General features: G+C 39.3%; 1 long non-coding RNA gene and 2 other non-coding genes across 4 annotated transcripts; all 3 read right to left on the bottom strand.

Moving 5' to 3' along the window:
• Positions 1-3,906: 3,906 nt before the first annotated feature.
• Positions 3,907-7,433, bottom strand: LOC127560439 (uncharacterized). Of its 2 annotated transcripts, XR_007953333.1 has the most exons (3): positions 7,323-7,433; positions 6,709-7,134; positions 3,907-4,067 (listed from the first exon to the last, which is right to left on the bottom strand). It is a non-coding gene; the product is annotated as an uncharacterized LOC127560439 (long non-coding RNA). The 2 variants fall into 2 exon arrangements; XR_007953334.1 differs by lacking the exon at positions 7,323-7,433 and having other exon boundaries at positions 6,709-7,316.
• LOC127563670 (small nucleolar RNA SNORA76) lies at positions 6,849-6,985 on the bottom strand. The gene has a single exon (XR_007954108.1). It is a non-coding gene; the product is annotated as a small nucleolar RNA SNORA76 (small nucleolar RNA).
• LOC127563630 (small nucleolar RNA SNORD104) lies at positions 7,213-7,278 on the bottom strand. The gene has a single exon (XR_007954071.1). It is a non-coding gene; the product is annotated as a small nucleolar RNA SNORD104 (small nucleolar RNA).
• Positions 7,434-18,037: the final 10,604 nt, after the last annotated feature.

Below are 18,037 nucleotides of genomic sequence, written 5' to 3'. Positions count from 1 at the left end.
TGTTAAGCAGCAGACACTCTTAAGAGTTGACCCCCATTCTGTTGCTAATGTGTGTAGAAGTTACTGTTCTTTCATTTAAAAATTTAGTATGGAGGCCAGTTACAGACAAATTTACTCAAATCATATATAAAACACAACATGCTCTACTCTGGGCTTCAAAATCAAAAGTGAGCCTAAGTCTAATTATAAGAGATCAAACTAAATATACTGTTACTGATCTCTTAAGAGTTCCCCAGTAAAGAATTTGAAAATACAGAAAAACCACTGAACTGAGAAAGGAGATCTGACTCAGGCTCCACACTAATTGTGTAGCCTTGGACAATAATTCCTCAGCCTGTTTCATCATTAGTAAAGTGAAAGATTTGGAGCAAGATCCTCCTCATCCTTAGAATTCAAAGGTGTCTGAGTATGTCAGACAATCCTACCATCTCTAAATAGTTTATCAGCTATCATAACCCAGCCTAAGCATCATCATCTCTTCACTGAAAGGAAAAACCATGGCATATTTTTCTGAGCTTTTTGGAAAATCATCACCTCCAATCCCCTGGGCAATGAACATCTCTACTCAAAGGAAGTCACTCCAGCATCTTTCCCTAACACCTGAGAATCTTCTCACTCTTGGTCCCCAGCCTCTGAATGTGAAAACCCTATAGGACATCTGAACTGTCGTAATACAAGCTTTCTTAATGGTTGTCTCAGGGCTCTGAAAAAGACTCTACAGGCTCTGTTCTACAATCCTGCTGTCTTTGAACACAACAGTCAATGAGTATAGAGTAATAGTCAATTATGTCTAGTTGAAGATTCCCTCCTCAAATGCCTTGATGACATGGACAGATTTGTAAGAAGCCCATAGAAATCATGGAAAGAACTCTGATCAATTCATATTTATCAATTACCTATTTTGTGCTAGGCACTCTGCCAAATGCTGCAAATACAGACCAAAATGCAAGTCTTGATAGAGCTCGAATCCTATCAAGGGAAATGCACTCATAAGTAAATGTAAAATTTATGCAAATTAAATACAAGGTAATTTCTGAAGGGAGGCATTGACAGCTACAGTTTGGGTATTAGGAACAGCTTCATGTGGAGAGGGGTGCTTGACCTGAGCTTTGAAGGAGGAGGGCATTTAAGGACTGACAAAGGAATTGGGGTCAGGATCCACTGTACAAAAAAATGGAGATGGAATCATTGTGAATGAACTGCAGGAAGTAAGCCAGTTAGATTCGAATATAAAGTACATTAAGGAAATAATGTCATCAGCCTAGAAATATAAGCAGGTGATGGAATTAATTTAAATAACAAATAGAGGACTTTTCCATTTCATTTTCTAGCATCCTAGAAACAACATTACATTGGTAGTAAAAGATTGAGAAAAGATTTGGGGCAAGGAGATCAAATATGGAACTATTTCAGTAACCTAAGAAAAAGGAAAAGGAACTGAATTAAGGTGGTAGACATGTGAGTAGGCAGGAAAAGTAAGATTATGGAGACAATCTCCGCAGAGGTGGCATCCTGTTGGAAACTCCGAATTCAGCCGTTGATGACATAGAACCAGAACTCATGTCCTGATATTTGCGCTCAACTCTTGACCTTTAGAACCTCTAGCTCAGAGGTTCTTGACCTTTTTTGTGTATCAAGAATCCATCTGGCAGTCTGGAGGAGCCTATGGACTCCTCAGAGAATGTCTTTAAGTACATAAATTAAAATACATAGGTGTACAAAAGAAATTATGTTAAAAGTTACCAAAACATTGTTTAAAAGTTCATAATCCCTGGTTAGGAAACCCTGCTCAAAGGGGTTCCTTATCCCCTTAACTTCTCAGGAATAGCATATTTCTCACAACTGTTAGGGGAATTATTAATCAAATGGAAACTAAGGATTAAGACATAAAATCACTAATTTTGATTATATAGAATTGAAGTTTCTTCAAAAACATCAATGCAGTTAGAAAGTAAAATTAACTGGGAGAAAAAGAAAACTTTACTATTACTAATAGTCTGAAACCTTAAATATTAAGGAGTTAATATACAAAAAGTGCCATTCTCCGTAGATAGTTAAAGGATATGAGAATGCAAGAAAGGCAAGCTACCAACAACCTGTGGCTTTCAATCAGTAATAGTGGGAGAAAAAAGGCAACAGATTGGAATTATGCTCCAAAGATCCCTAAATTGTTCCTTTGACAGAGATAGCACTACTAGGCAAATATCCAGACACCAAATTGTTAAGGACCACATCTAAATGTGAAACCCAGAAAATCTGTAAAGGGTTAAAGGGAACTGTCCCATTAAGGGGTGCTCAGTTCCCCCACAGCTGTGAATCAACACACTTGAAAGAATTGCAAATCAGCCTTTACTGACACAGATGTTGCTTGTGGATTGGGAATGAAATAAATTGGGGGCAAGAGGAGAGAGGTCAGAGAATGCACCCTCAGTCTCCTTGTATCATTATCATCTTCTCACATGAAGGGATCTGTTGTGCTGATCAGAATTAGATCCCTGGCAGCCACTAGCAGGTGGCTCTAACACCAAATGAAGAGGGAAAGGACTCGTATGGACAAAACTTCTAGTTTTTATGTTTTAGCAAAAAAAAATTGGAAACGAGTAGATGCCTATAAATTAGAAAATGGGCGAACAAATCATGGCATATGAATGTAATTATGTTGCTAGAAGAAATGGCAACGGGAATGGACATATGATATGAACCAAGTAGCAGGATCAGAATAGGTTATACAGTGACTAAATGCTTATGAAGGAAAAAACTGAAAAACTTAACTATGATCAACACAACCATGATTAGAGTTGTGTATCTTACCTATTGGCAGAGAAGAGACTAGAAGTGTAGAACATGACTGGCACTCTCAGATAAACTCACTGTGTGGATTTGGTTTGCTTGAATGACTATAAGGGAAGAATTTTGAGTTTTTTCTTTTGGGGAGGGTGAAAAGGGAGAGAGAAGTAGTGACTGCAATGCCAAAGAGCATCAATGAAACATTTTTTTAAAGCTTGTTATTTATCCAGTGTATGTTTAATATGTCTACTTTATTTAAATTAGGGCAGCTAGGTGATCCGGTCGATAGAGCATTGGCTTGGAATCTGCAAGATTCATCTTCCCCAGTTCAAATCTGGCTTCTGATCCTAGTTATATGACTCCAGGAAAGTCACTTGACCTCACCTGCATCAGTTTCTTAATCTGTAAGATAAGGAGAAGGAAATGGCAAACCACTCCAATATCTTTGTCAGGAAAACCTCAAATAGGGTCATAAAGAGTTGGACATGACTGAACAAATCAAAAAAAATTTTTTCTTAAAAAGCAGCTCCCTTCAAAGTACAAGTGTCTAAAACAAAAAGTCCCTACCCTCAAGGAAGTCACATTCTAATGGGAGAGTCATACAGATAGAAAAAACACCAGGAGCTAAAGGGATTGAGAAAAGCTAAGTGATAATTAAGATGAATCTTGAAGCCAGGGATTCCCAGAGAGCTTTACAAGGATGAGGGACAGCCAATACAAAGCATATTTGGCGTCACAAGACTTAGAGTTGTAAAGAACCCAACAGATTATCAAGTCCATCTTCCCTTTCAGACCGATTTTACAGATGAAAGAACAATGGTTAACTGATGGTCAGAATCAGAATTGAAGACTTGGGGGAGAGGGAAGGGGGCAGGGTAAAATGGGATTTGAACCCAGGTCTTCACGATTCACTTTTCCCAGGAGTAAGTCCAGGGTGGGTATGTGCCCTTCAGTATGCAATCACTGAGATTTTCTCCAATTTATCCCACATGTATTTTACTTATAGATATTTGCATGACACGTTCCCCTGAATTCTTGGAGAGCAGGGTACTTTTTGCCTTTCTTTTATATTCCCACAAAGCAGGCAGTACATTCTTTTAGAAAAAAAACAAATACACATAAAGGGGCCACACTGACTTGTAAGTCAGTTTATATTTACATTTATTTATTTATATTTGATTCTAGAGGTAACAGGAAAATACTTGAGTTGATTGAGCAATAGAGTGACATGGTTGGTCTTGCACTTGAGGAAAATCACTGGCATCTAAGTCAAAACAAATCTGAAGATAAGGGGCAAAAAAAAAAAATAATTAGGTAACAATATTGCAACCGTTGAGGTGACTAATGATGACAGATATGAGAGGTCATGAAAATAAATGTTATTTGGCCACAGGTGAGATGTGGGTTAAATGCCAGGAGTCAAAAACAGATCTGAGATTGGGACAGACGTAACAAGGATCTGTAAGTTGTTTCGAACATGATGAATTTGAGCTACCCCATGCCAGTGTGGGTTCTGACCTTTCTAATGTTCTGTGAGCTATTCCTACCTGATGTGGGACTAGAACTCAAGAATTAAGAATAAGTCTGCAAATATACACCTGGAAATCAATGTCAAGTGAATGTAGAGAAGTACCTGTGATCTTCTGACACTAAGAACAGGAGACTGAATGGTTAAAAGGGACAGAAACTAATCTACAAGAGGGTGGGATCTCTTATTCCAATCTATGGCTTTTTACCTGAGGCACTTCAACAGCTTTTTTCCCCTACTTTTCCCCTAACCAGCTTTCCTCAATGTCACTTGCTCTAAAACACCTACTACATGCCTGGCACAGAAGGAAGCACTAGGTTATCTCCTTCCTTGGAAAGTGAGCTTGGCCATTTTCCAATTGATAAACGGTCAAAGGACAGGAACAATTTTCAAACGAAATAATTAAAGCAATTTCTAGTCCATATGAAAAAATGTCCTAAATCACACTAGAGAAATGCAAATTAATACAACTGAAGTATCACTACACACTTCTCAGAGTGGTTAAGATGGCAGGGGATGTGAGAAAACTGGGACACTACTACACTGCTGGTGGAGTTGTGAACGGATCCAACCTTTCTGGAGAGTAATTTGGAACTATGCTCAAAAAGTTATCAAACTGTGCATACCCTTTGATCCAGCAGTGTTTCTACTGGGCTTATATCCCAGAGATTTTAAAGGGAAAAGGACCTGTATGTGCCAAAATGTTTATGGCAACCTTTTTTGTAGTGGCTAGAAACTGGAAACTGAATGGATGCCCATCAGTTGGAGAATGGTTGAGTAAGTTATGGTACATGAATGTAATGGAATATTATTCTTCTATAATTAATGATCAGCAGGACAATTTCAGAGAACCCTGGAGAGATTTCCATGAACTCATGCTGAGTGAAGTGAGTAGAAACAGAATATTGTAGACATCAAGATTGTGTGCAGATCAACTGTCATGGACGTGGCTCTTTTCAAGAGGTGATTCAGGCCAATTACAACACACTTGGGAGAGCCATCAGTCTCCAGAGAGAGAGCTTTGGGAACTGAATGTGGATCACAACATAGAATTTTCAACTTTGCTTTTTTTCCCTTTTTGATTCAATTTTCCTTTGCGCAGCATGTGGAACTATGTATACAAGAATTGCACATGTTTAACATATATTGGATTACTGTCTAGGGGAGGGGATGGGAGGAAAATTAGGAACACAGGGTTTTGCAAGGATGAATGTTTAAAAATCTCAATGTATTTCAAAAATAAAAAGCTAAAAGCTAAAGTTTGGGGGTTGAGGCAGCTAGGTAGTACAGTAGCACCCGGAGTTCAAAAAAACATTTCCTAGCTGCATAACCCTGGGCAAGTCACTTAACCCTAATTGCCTCAGCAAAAAAAAAAAAAAAAAAAAAAAGATTGACAAGGACTGTTAGACACTCTCCAGACTCCAAGCATTTTTACTTGTTATTAAGTCACACTGACCTTTACCTCCTTACTTACTATTACTGGTTATAATCAAACTTTACAAGATTTATTCCAGCAAGGTGGGAAGTTTACATGTAAACAAGAAATATAGCAGTAAGAGAATAAAAGGGGAAGGAAGGGGATAGTGGTGAAACAGGGAAAATAGCCAGTGCAGGAGGGGCCAAAAATCAGCCTTGAAAATGGTTCCAAAAACAGCAGTTAAGGTACATCCCAGGGGTGGGAGATTAGTACTACCCACAACAAATTTTTAGGAAGTGTGGAGGAAGGCAAAATTCATAACAGTGATATAAAATGCAGAAAGATACACTGAAACTGGATTGTGAAAAGTTTTAAATAACCAAGCTGATGAGTGCATGCATCTTATGCTGAAATTGGGAATTTTTTAAAAGCAGAGATACAATGTGCAATGTGGAAGCTCTGGTCCCGGTTAAAAACCAAGGATCCTCCACCCTACAGTGAGTGCATTGCCTCAAATCTATGGGTTTTTCCAACTACCAAGAACTACCCTTCTCTAACATTCCCAATGCTCTTATGAGGGGAACTTTCAAAGTTAAAAATATCTACCTATTAAAATTGTAATTTAAATTGCCCATTCCTGCTCCTCCAAGCAGAAAAAATTACATTGCTATTGTCTTGTTTCCCTGCCCTTTCCCTACTTGACCTGGGTATTCCACCTCTTTTCTGAAGTTTCCCAAGACATTCTCTACCCCAATTTCAATTCAATAAACACTTTCTAGGTTTTCTCCAAAACTTCGGCGTCACAATCATTGAATATTTTTCTCATCCCACTCGGTGGCTACCTTTGCCCAAATAACCCAACTAATGCTTTTTAAGAGCATTTTATTGCCAGTATAATATATCCGTTGAGTAACTTTCTGCAAAACGCAAGCTCCGGCATAGAGTAAGATGGTTTCACTGCCTCTAAGGTACTCACCAATGCCTGCCAGGGCGCATTGATTGCTGGTAGGCTGTATCTGGGGGTAAGAGGGGGGATTGCTACCGACAGCCACGTGTTTAGCGGTTCTACAGGCCCGGTCCTTAGCAAACCTCTCCATCTCCAAGTGGAGGCGCGCCGCGTGTCGCTTGTCCTTAAAAGAACCGCTCAAATTTGGACTAAGCGGAACCAGTTATAAACAAGCTGGGATGCTCTTGCACTGCTGCTTGGCCCGGGATACCACAGCAAGGCGTTCCACGGGTTCAAAGGCAAGTGCGACCGACGTCAGAGACAACACGCGCGACACGAAGCTGAGACTTTGGGAATTTTTTATTGGGAGCTTTTACACAAGGGGGAGGACTGACGGAGGATGTGGAGGCGCGCGTGCGCAGAACGGTGCCGTCTTGTCGGCAGGACACACGGGATCTGCGGGGACAAGAGTAAAAGTGATGAAGGATCCTGGAAATGGTAGAATCCCGACCCACACCGCTCGGCGGGGCCTTGGCTCAGACTCCGATTCACTTCACGGTAGTCAGTAGTCTAACACGCTTTCATAGTTGTCATCACGGCCGCCAGTTTCCCCCATCCCCCTCCTCATCACAAACGCCACTTACCCCGAGACCAGCGCCGAGTCGAAAGGACTGAACGCTCGCCCGGGCCGCGAATTAAAACCGGAGGCGAGAGCAGAAGGGGGTGGGCTTTACCGAAAGCAACCAATAATTGATCAGATATTAACCATGTGATTCTAGAGTTGTCTTTGGATTGGCCAATCTTGTAAAGACGTCCAGTCCCGTAGGACTGTTCTACATCAACCATAGAGACGAGAAAGAGATTAGGAGAGGGCGAGAGGGGTTCCTGCTTTCCGCAAGATTTGGCGCCCTCTTTTAAATAAGTTTTACTTCACCTTTGCGCGATTAGCCAAATTGCGTTTCTTGGGTGCGCTAGTTAATGTTTAACTACAGCCTTTCCGAGAGAGAGAAATGTACGCATTCGCAGCACACTTTTAAGTATCATTTGCATTAAACTTTTCTTAAACTTAGCCAATCAACAAAACTATGGTTCAAACCCAGATTAGCATTTGCCGATTTCCAAGGTGTAAATAAATGCTCACACCGAAGATTTAACCATTGGCCAGTTTTTCCGAGCCTTTGCAGCGACTATGGCCCGGGGTTAGAATGTACTACTCTGTCCTTGCCTTCACCCGTGCCAATTCTTGTTGTTTTTTTTTATTCTGTTTTTTTAACAGCCAACATTTATGTAGCGCATTTTAAGATTTACAGATTTCCTGACAAACATCTCATTCTGTCTTCTCAGCACCGGAAGTAGGTGCTGTTATTATTCCCTTTTTACAAATAAGGAAATTGAGTCTGAGTAACTAAGTAAGTTTCCCAGAGCTGCAATTAACAAGTGACACAATAGATTTGGACTCGGGTCTTCCTGATTTCAGGTTGAGCACTCTATACAATGCCCTTCCTAGGTGTCTTTGTCTTGTCTTACTAACAGTAGCTGCAGCTGCAGCAGCAGTAGTGGTAGTAGAACTACTAGTAATGTAGGACTACTAGTGGTGGCAGTGGTAGTAATAGGACTACTAGTAGTGCTGCTGCTGCTGCTAATACTAATAAGACAAGACAGACAATGCATGATGCATTGAACAGAATGCTCAATGTAGTAGTAGTAATAATAGCATTTATATAACCCGTTTAAAATTTGCAAAGTGCTTCCCATGAATTATTCTATGTTTAAGTAAGGTGGGTACAGTTATTTTCCCCATTTTACAAAGGAGTAAACTAAGGCTAAGAACAAGAAGTTATTTTGTTTTGCCTGAGATCACACAGCTAGTAAGTGTCTTGATTCCAGACCTAGCATTCTGTCCACTGTGCCCCCTCGGAGCGTTGGTTCTTTCTGGACTCCCAGTGTGCCTGTCTTCCGTGTTTGTTGCAGCTCCACGCTTACAGGTCTTGCTCATTTTTTGAGGTTTCTTCTCTCCTTCTTGAAAGGGTAGGGTCTGTTATGCCACAGTTCTCTTTAACTGTCCTGACTCAGTTTCCTTGTACAAGTTTCCCTTGTCTCAGTCTCCCTGATTACTCCCCTAAGCTGTAAATCTCCCTCTGGTCCATGAAGGCTAAGGACCAGTTAGTCTAAGGTTATAAATTGTTAGCCCAAGCAAGATAAACAAGAGAGTAGACTTCCCGATTATCTTCTGTCCTTGAGAACATCCCTCTAAAATATTCCAAGATATTTCACTAACATCTTTATCTCTGGGTATTCAGACATCCTATCTCTGGGTTCTTTTTTGATTCATAGCCTTTTCCAGCTGGGCTTTCCCACTCTTTCCCTCTTCTTCGTCTCCAAAAGGTATATAAAGGTTAGAGATTCTCGCAATCGGGACTGGATAATTTGAGACGAGAGTCCTGTCCATCAATCTTACTCTCCCATTAATAAAATATTAAAAACTCTCTCTCTCTCCTGCCTCAGTTTCTCTGGCATTACAGGTCCAGGTTAATAGTCGAGGGTCCCAGTCATTCTCCAGGGACAGAAATGGGGGCCACTGGAAGTTTTTGTCTGCTTGTGACAGCTTCTCCAAAGCCCTGTGACATTCCTTCCTAAGATCAGAAATTTTGCAGTCTCTTACATTGTCATTATACATCATAGCATAGAAATAAACATTAGCTTGGAACAGAATAAGGATGGTTAATCCTTCATCTGAGTGCACAATTTTAACTCCTAACTCCTGACTCCTGACTCCAGGCCCAGCTCTTTCTCCAGTGTGTCAGCAGCTCCTACATTAGGGGTGTAGAAAATGAGAGAGACAGAGACAGAGATACCAAGAGAGAGAAGAGAAAGAGAGAGACAGAGACAGAGACAGAGAGAGACAAAGAGAGAGAGAGAGGGAGAGAGAGACAGAGAGAGACAGAGAGAGAGAGAGAGAGAGAGAGAGAGAGAGAGAGAGACAGAGACAGAGAGAGACAAAGAGAGAGAGAGAGAGAGAGGGAGAGAGAGACAGAGAGAGACAGAGATACCAAGAGAGAGAAGAGAAAGAGACAGAAGAGAGAGAGACAGAGACAGAGAGAGACAAAGAGAGAGAGAGAGAGAGAGAGAGAGAGAGACAGATACCAAGAGAGAGAAGAGAAAGAGAGAGACAGAGGAGAGAGAGACAGAGACAGAGAGATAGAGACAGAGACAGATAGAGAGACAGAGAGAGACAAAGAGAGAGAGAGAGACAGAGAGACAGAGATACCAAGAGAGAGAAGAGAGAGACAGAAGAGAGAGAGACAGAGACAGAGAGAGACAGAGAGAGAGAGGAAGAGAGAGACAAAGAGAGGGAGAGACAGAGATACCAAGAGAGAGAAGAGAAAGAGAGAGACAGAGACAGAGAGACAGAGACAGAGACAGATAGAGAGACAGAGAGAGACAAAGAGAGAGAGAGAGACAGAGAGACAGAGATACCAAGAGAGAGAAGAGAAAGAGAGAGACAGAGGAGAGACAGAGAGACAGAGAGAGACAAAGAGAGAGAGGGAGAGAGAGACAGAGAGAGACACAGAAAGAGAGACAGAGATACCAAGAGAGAGAAGAGAAAGAGAGAGACAGAGGAGAGAGAGACAGAGACAGAGAGACAGAGACAGATAAAGAGACAGAGAGAGACAAAGAGAGAGACAGAGAGACAGAGATACCAAGAGAGAGAAGAGAAAGAGAGAGACAGAGGAGAGACAGAGAGACAGAGAGAGACACAGAGAGAGAGAGAGAGAGATACCAAGAGAGAGAAGAGAAAGAGAGAGACAGAAGAGAGAGAGAGAGAGAGAGAGAGAGAGAAAGAGAGAGAGACAGAGAGACAGAGATACTGAGAGAGAGAGACAGAGAAAGACAGAGGAGAGAGAGAGACAGAGACACAGACAGAGACAAAGAGACAGAGATACCAAGAGAGAGAAGAGAAAGAGAGAGAGAGAGACAGAGAGAGACACAGAGAGAGAGAGAGAGAGAGAGAGAGAGACAGAGAGACAGAGAGAGAGAGAGAGAGAGAGAAAGAGAGACAGAGACACAGACAGAGACAAAGAGACAGAGATACCAAGAGAGAGAAGAGAAAGAGAGAAACATAGAGGGATACAGAGAGAGAGAGAGAGAGAGAGAGAGACAGAGAGAGAAAGAGAGAGAGAGAGAGAGCCATATTCACAACTGCTATGCAAGAAATATGGAAGTTCCAGAAAATGGTAGGGAGAGCATGAGAGGTTTCAGAGAGACCTGAGGCTCTGTCTTTTTTACCTTTACTCTATTTCCACCCTTTGCCTCTACAGCCTTTCACACTAATGAATGCCTTCTTCTTCCTAATACAATCTTCTCTGAATTTTTCATAACCTTCCAATTGCTCCTCAATCTCCTTCCCCACATCTCTGTCCACATTATGTACACTAATTGTAGGTTTGTACCTCAAAGCTCTGTCCTGGGTCATCTTCTGTATCTACATTCTCCCATTTGGTGATGATCTCATCAGCTTCCATGGGTTCATTTTTCATCTCTATGCAGCCAGTTCCCATATCTGTGTAACCAATTCTATTCTGTCTTCTGAGTTTCAGTCCTAAATCACTAACTAGCTATATGAGATATTTGTAACTGGATGTTAAGCATCTCAAAAATCTACATGTCAAAAACAACTCACTGTCTTTCTTTCAAAAGCTTTTTCTAAACAGTGCACATGTGCAAAACTGTCTGTGGCAGCCCTTTTTGTAGTGGCAAGGAACTGGAAACAGTGGACACCCATCAATTGGAGAATGGTTGAATAAGTTACAGTATATAGATATTATGGAATATTATTGTTCTATAGGAAATGACCAGCAGGATGATTCAGAAAGGCTGGGAGAGACTTACATGAACTGATGAAATGAGTAGAATCAGGGGAGACTATACACAGCAACAAGATTATGTGATCCATTGAGATGGACTTGGCTCTTTTCAACAATGAGGTGATTCAAGGCAATTCCAAAAGACTTGTGATGGAAGGTGCTATCCACATCCAGAGAAAGAACTATGGAGTCTGAATGAGGATCAAAACATAGTATTTTTGCCATTTTTTTGTTGCTTGCTTGTTTTTTTTTTTCTTTCTCATATTTTTTTTCCTTTTTGATCTGATTTTTTTTTTTTTTTGCATAGCATGATGAAATATGTTTAGAAGAATTGCACTTGTTTAACCTAAATCTAATTACTTGCTTCTTAGGGAGGAGAGAGGGGGAAGAGAGGGAAGAAATTTTAGAATACTAGGTTTTTCAAAGGTGATTGTTGAAAACTATCTTTGCATGTATTTGGGGGAAAAAATACTATTTAAAAAAACCACAACTCTTCCTAATATCCTTCCTTAGTTTTGTTAAGTACACCATTATCCTTTTAATCACCCAGGTTCCTAACTTTAGAGTTAACCTGTATTCTTTGCTCTCCACCTCCCAAATATCTAATCAGTTGCCAAGAATGGATTCTACACCCACATTTATCATATCTGTTTTCTTATCTCTGTTTACCCCATAATCACATTAGCTCAGCCCCTCATCACTTGTTACCTAGATCATTTTAAGAGCTTCCCAATATATCTTCCTATCTCAAGTTTCTGTCTTCTCCAATACATTACATAATTACCAGTGATTTTCTAAAACACTTGTTTAAAAATGTTATTCCCCTGCTCAATAAAACTCAGGGACCTCTGGGATCAAATATGAACTGCTCTGTTTGACTTTTAAAGACTTTCACATTTTAATGTCAGATTTCCTTTCGGTAATATATGTATGTATATATTTGTTCAAATACACACTGACATATTATATATGTATATACATACACATACATATATTCCAATGGATTCTATGGTCTGTTCAAACTAGCTTATTTGCTGTCCATCACACAGGACATTCTATTTCTCATCCTTCCTCTTTTCGGACCCCTTTGGCATGCCAGTGAAACTTAGGGATTTTTTCTCAGTATCTTATTTTTAAATACATAAAATAAAAATATATGATTACAAGGCAAACCAATTATGTTAAAATTTATCCATATATCTGATATATGAAATCTATCCATATATATGAAATCTATCCATGGACTCCTTGGTCAAGGAACCCTAGATTAAAAATCATTTTACTGGCAAAGTACTCCAGATGGTCTTGTTTGCAGATAATATTTTGTTGGTTGAATCAATTCTGAGGACATCCCTATGTGGAAATTTTTCTAATAAAAAGAGAGAAAGACTAAAATGGTAGAGAATGTAAGCCAAGCCAGGCCAAACCTATTTGTTGCTCAACCCTGAGGGGGAGGAGGAGCAGGAAAGAAGTATGAGAGCAAAGCTAGGAGGCTTCCCAGTGTTGCTTTTTTTGTTTATTTGTTTTTTAATTGTATAATCAAATTATTAACCTGTTTTTTTCCTCTTTTTTGTCATTCTTTTTTATTTTGAACTTAATCCTCTCAAAAACAAAACAAAAACCCTACAAATAATAGAACACAAAAGAATTGTATGTGAAATTATGAATGTCTTCATCTTGTTTATGTGTGATTATGTGTGTATATATACCTGTATATGTATATATAATATCATACATATGTATATGTGTGTATCATATATAAAAATGTATGTGATGATCTATAAATCTAAATAGAAAATTCTACACATTACTTTCAAAAACTATCCTTTTTATCTGTGCTTCCCTATGAAATTCCTTTTGTTCTCTTCCAGGCCCTTAAAAAAGTGTTTAAATAGCCCTTTTTGATTTTTATCAAGATTGTTAACATTTACTCTACTGCCTCCTCCACTAGAAAATCAAAAAAAAAAAAAGAAAGAAAGAAAGAAAAAATCCTTGAATAAATAAACATGGTCAAGCAAAACAAATTCTTACATTGACCCTGTCCAAAAATGTTTATCTCTCTATCTTGAATTAACCATATTTCTGTCATTTGGCAGATAGCATGTTTTATTATAGCTCCTCTGGACCTACATTGGTCAGAATTTTTAAGTCTTTCAAAGTTGGGTTTTTGTTATTGTTTAACAATTAGTATAGAGGAAGCTAGGTGGTACAATGGATAGAAAACTGGGCTTAGAGGTTCTCTTCCCCTCCCCCTTCTCCTTGTAAAAATTTTCTCCTAATTCTGCTCACTTCACTATGTATCATCAGATAATGCTACCCAGAATCCCCTGAAATTATCTTTTGTCATTTCTTAGAGAGCAATAATATTCCATTACGTTCATATACCACATTTAGTTCAATCATTTCTCAACTGATAGGCATCCCCTTAGAGGTTCATTCTTTTCTTTTTCCTATCTAATCTTCCCTTCAGCATCAAGAAGTTTATTTTGCTTACAGCTTTTTCTGTTCCAATATTTTCCTTCCACTGAATTTGCAATAATTTGGGGAATGTTTGTAGGGTAGGAGGATTGTCCCATAAGCAGAACACCTGTGATACTGCTCCCCAAATAGAGGAGGTTGGAGAGCTGAAGTTTTTCATTCAACTGGTTTCTTAAAAATTTATTTATTTTCCAAATACATGTAAAGATAGTTTTCAACATTCATTTTTGTAAGACTTGGTGTTCAGATTTTTCTTCTCTCCCTTGCTTCCTCCTCCCCAAGACAGGAAGAATTTTGATATAGGTTAAATATGTGCAATTCTTTTAAATATATTTTCATATTTGCCAGATTATAAAAGAAAACTCACACCAAAAGGGAAAAACAACAGAAAAAAAAATAAACAAACAAAAAGTGAAAATACTGTGCTTTCAACCTATATTCAATCTCCATAGTTCTATTTTTGGATGCAGTTGGTATTTTCCATCCCAAGTCTATTGGAATAGACATGAATCACCAAATTGTTGAGAAGAGCCAAATCCATCACAGTTGCTCATCACATAATCTTGTTGTTATCATGTGCAATGTTCTCTTGGTTCTTGCTCACTTCACTCAGCATCAGTTCATGTAAGTCTTTTCAGGCTTTTCTGTCATTCTACTGCTTGATCACTATTCAATCTGTTATAAATTTGAAATTTGTGTGGGAATGGGTATGGTAGCCTGCCTCCATTTATGCAGCCACATTAACAGGAAGTTTCCCCCTATATTGTTGGGCAAAATGTTTAGAGATATAAATTTTCTCCAAAAACCTGCTTTGGCTGCACATCAAAAGTTTAGGTACATTATTTCATTATTGACCTTTTCTTTGATAAATTATCTATTGTTATCATTTATTTTTTAGTCTGACATTATTTAATATGCACCTGCTTGAATCTTTTCTTTAAGTGCCCTTTTTTGATTATAACATTTAATGAATTGTGGTCATGAAGAATTTGTTTACTATATCTGCTTTTGTTCTTGAGTTTTTGGAGAGCTTTATCTTGTAAGGGGAAATACAACAGACATAAATTTTGCATGAATAAAATGGGTTTAAAAAAATCAATTGATTTTTTTGTTCAGTTGTTTTCTGACTCTTCATGATCCCACTTAGGTTGTTTTTTTTTTTTTTGGCATAGTGGTTTGCCATTTCTTTCTCAGAGTCATTTTACAGATGAGGAAACTGAGGCAAACAGCGGTAAGTGACTTTCCCAGTGTCACATAGCTAGTAAGTGCATGAGGCTATATTTGAATTTTAAAGATGAAACTTCCTGACTGCAGACCCAGCACTCTACCTACTGCATCACCTAGCTGTTCCATAAAGTGATTTCTTTAAAGCATGAGTGACTATATCAATTCTCTGCTTAATGAGCTCCAGCAGATCTCTATTATCTTCAGAATGAAATATAAACTTCCCTGTTATATACTTAAAGGTTCATAATCTGGCCTCATCTTACCTTTCCAGTCTTCTTACACTTTATTCTCCTCCATATATTCTATGGTTGACGTATTCATAGGTCTTCAAACAGAACACTCTCCTGTCTGTATCCATGCCTTTGTGCTGCCTAATGTCTGCACCTGGATGCTCTTCCTTTTCACTTTCATTCTTGTTTTCCTTCAAGTATCCACCCAAATCCCTCTAAGATTACCTTTCATCTACCCCATATATGTTTTATATGATCTTATTTTTTACATGTTCTCCTTTCCTTTAGAATATATACTTCTTGAGTACAGGAACTCTTGCTGCCTTCTTTAGGTCCCCAATACTTAGCAGAGTATATGATATACTTGTTGTTCAGTTGTTTTGATCACATTCAACTCTTTACAACCATTTGGGGTTTTCTTGGCAAAGATGCTGGAGTGATTTGCCATTCCTTTTTCCAGGCTCATTTTACAGATGAGGAAATCGAGGCAGAGAGAATTAAGTGACTTTCCCAGGACTATACAGTTGATAAGTGTCTATGGCCAAATTTCAGCTCAGGCAGTGAGAATTTACTCTATGCCATTTAGGACACGTAGCAGTGGATAGAGAGTGCCAGGCCTTAAAGCATGAAAACCTAACTCTCCAGTTACATGAGAATATCTTCTTTTTCTACACTTCCAAAAATCAAATTAGCTTATGGTAGTGGCGCGTTTTAATGCTGCTGTCATGAAACAAGGCAGACTACTACAATATAGTCTCCCTATATTATAATGAGAAAAATCCATTATTAACAATACAAAGGAGCATTAGAGTATATAATAAATAGAATCCTACTGAATTTTAAAATCCAATCATTTTGGAACAGAAATGTCAATTCATATACTGATAAAATGGTTTAAGTGTTTTTATAGTTTTATTTCCCTTGAACACTAGAAAAGAATTATGGTTAAAAAAAAAAAAAAAGCATAGTAGAGGCAGTTAGACGAAGCAGTGGATAGAGCATTAGCCCTGAAGTCAGGAGGACCTGAGTTCAGAAATGATCTCAGATACTTAATACTTCTTAGCTGTGTGATCCTGGGCAAGTCACTTAACCCCAATCGCTTCAGGGGAAAAAAGCATACTACATTGTATTAATGTCTTTTGTTTTTATGTAATGATAATTTCCCAACTTCTCTCTCTCTCTCTCTCCCTCCCTCCCTTACTCCTTCCTTCTCTCTCTCTCTCTCTCTCTCTCTCTCTCATTCTCTCTGTCTCTGTCTGTCTCTGTCTGTGTCTCTCATTGTCTCTTTGTCTCTCTGTCTCTCTCTCTCTCTCTGTCTCTGTCTCTCTCTGTCTCTTTGTCTCTCTGTCTCTCTGTATGTCTCTCTGTCTCTCTGTATGTCTCTCTCTCTTATTCTCTCTATCTCTATCTCTCTCTGTCTCTCTGTCTCTGTCTGTCTCTGTCTGTCTGTGTCTCTCATTGTCTCTTTGTCTCTCTGTCTCTCTCTGTCTCTCTCTCTGTCTCTTTGTCTCTCTCTCTCTCTCTCTCTCTCTCTTTCTCTCTCTCTGTCTCTCTCTGTCTCTCTGTCTCTTTGTCTCTCTCTCTCTCTCTCTCTCTCTCTCTCTCTCTCTCTCTCTCTTCTCTCTCTCTGTCTCTCTCTCTCTCTCTTTACTTCCTTCCCTCCCTCGCTTCCTCCCTTCCTCCCCCACTCTCTCCTCCTACACCCCTAATGTAGGAGCTGACACACTGGAGAAAGAGCTGGGCCTGGAATCAGGAAGTTGTGAGTTAAACTGTGGACTCAGACACTTATGTGATGATCACGATGTGATCCTGAGTGAGTCACATAACCTCTGTTTGTCTTTTGCCTCCTTTTTCCCAGCTGTAAATGGGGGACAAAAATAGCAACGGGCTCTAGGGATGGTGGTGAGATCAAAAAAGATGATTATTTGTAAAGATGTCTGGCACATAGTAGGTACTATTTATAAATGCTATTCTTTTCTTTTCCCTTTCCCGTTGTAAAAATGGAGAACAGGGGAGAGTTGGTGCTTGACTTTCTGTTCGCAGATGATTGTACACTCAGGGCAGCTTCTGGGGTTGAGATGCAACAAAGTGTAGATGGATTCTCTGATGTTTGTGCAAAATTTGGCCTAACAATTAGCACCCAAAAGACAGAGCTTCTCCACCTGCCAGCACCAAACCATGTATATGAGGAACCATCAATTACAGCAAATGGTGAAATTTTGGATGCTGCGGATAAGCTCACTTATTTTGGCAATATGATGAGATTGACACACACATTGCCAGAGCTGGTCACTCAGTATTTCTAAGGTTCTGAAGGAAAGTATGGAAGACTTTCCATTCCATACTACAGGTCTACAGTGCTGTTGTGGTGACTCGATTGTTATATGTCTGTGAAACCCGGGTGGTCTACCAGCACTGAAACCGAATCTCTTCCATTTGAATTGTCTTAGAACGACTCTGAAAATCACTTTGTAAGATTAAGTACTCAACACTGAGGCCTTTTCTCAAGCTTTCTCAAGCTAAATTACCAAGCATTTGAACATTACTGCAAAGCGGACC

This window comes from Antechinus flavipes, chromosome 4 (assembly GCF_016432865.1).
Source record: "Antechinus flavipes isolate AdamAnt ecotype Samford, QLD, Australia chromosome 4, AdamAnt_v2, whole genome shotgun sequence".
Classification (NCBI taxonomy): domain Eukaryota; kingdom Metazoa; phylum Chordata; class Mammalia; order Dasyuromorphia; family Dasyuridae; genus Antechinus; species Antechinus flavipes.
The sequence above is the reverse complement of the archived record's forward strand: the minus strand, read 5'-3'. Positions and strand labels throughout refer to the sequence as shown.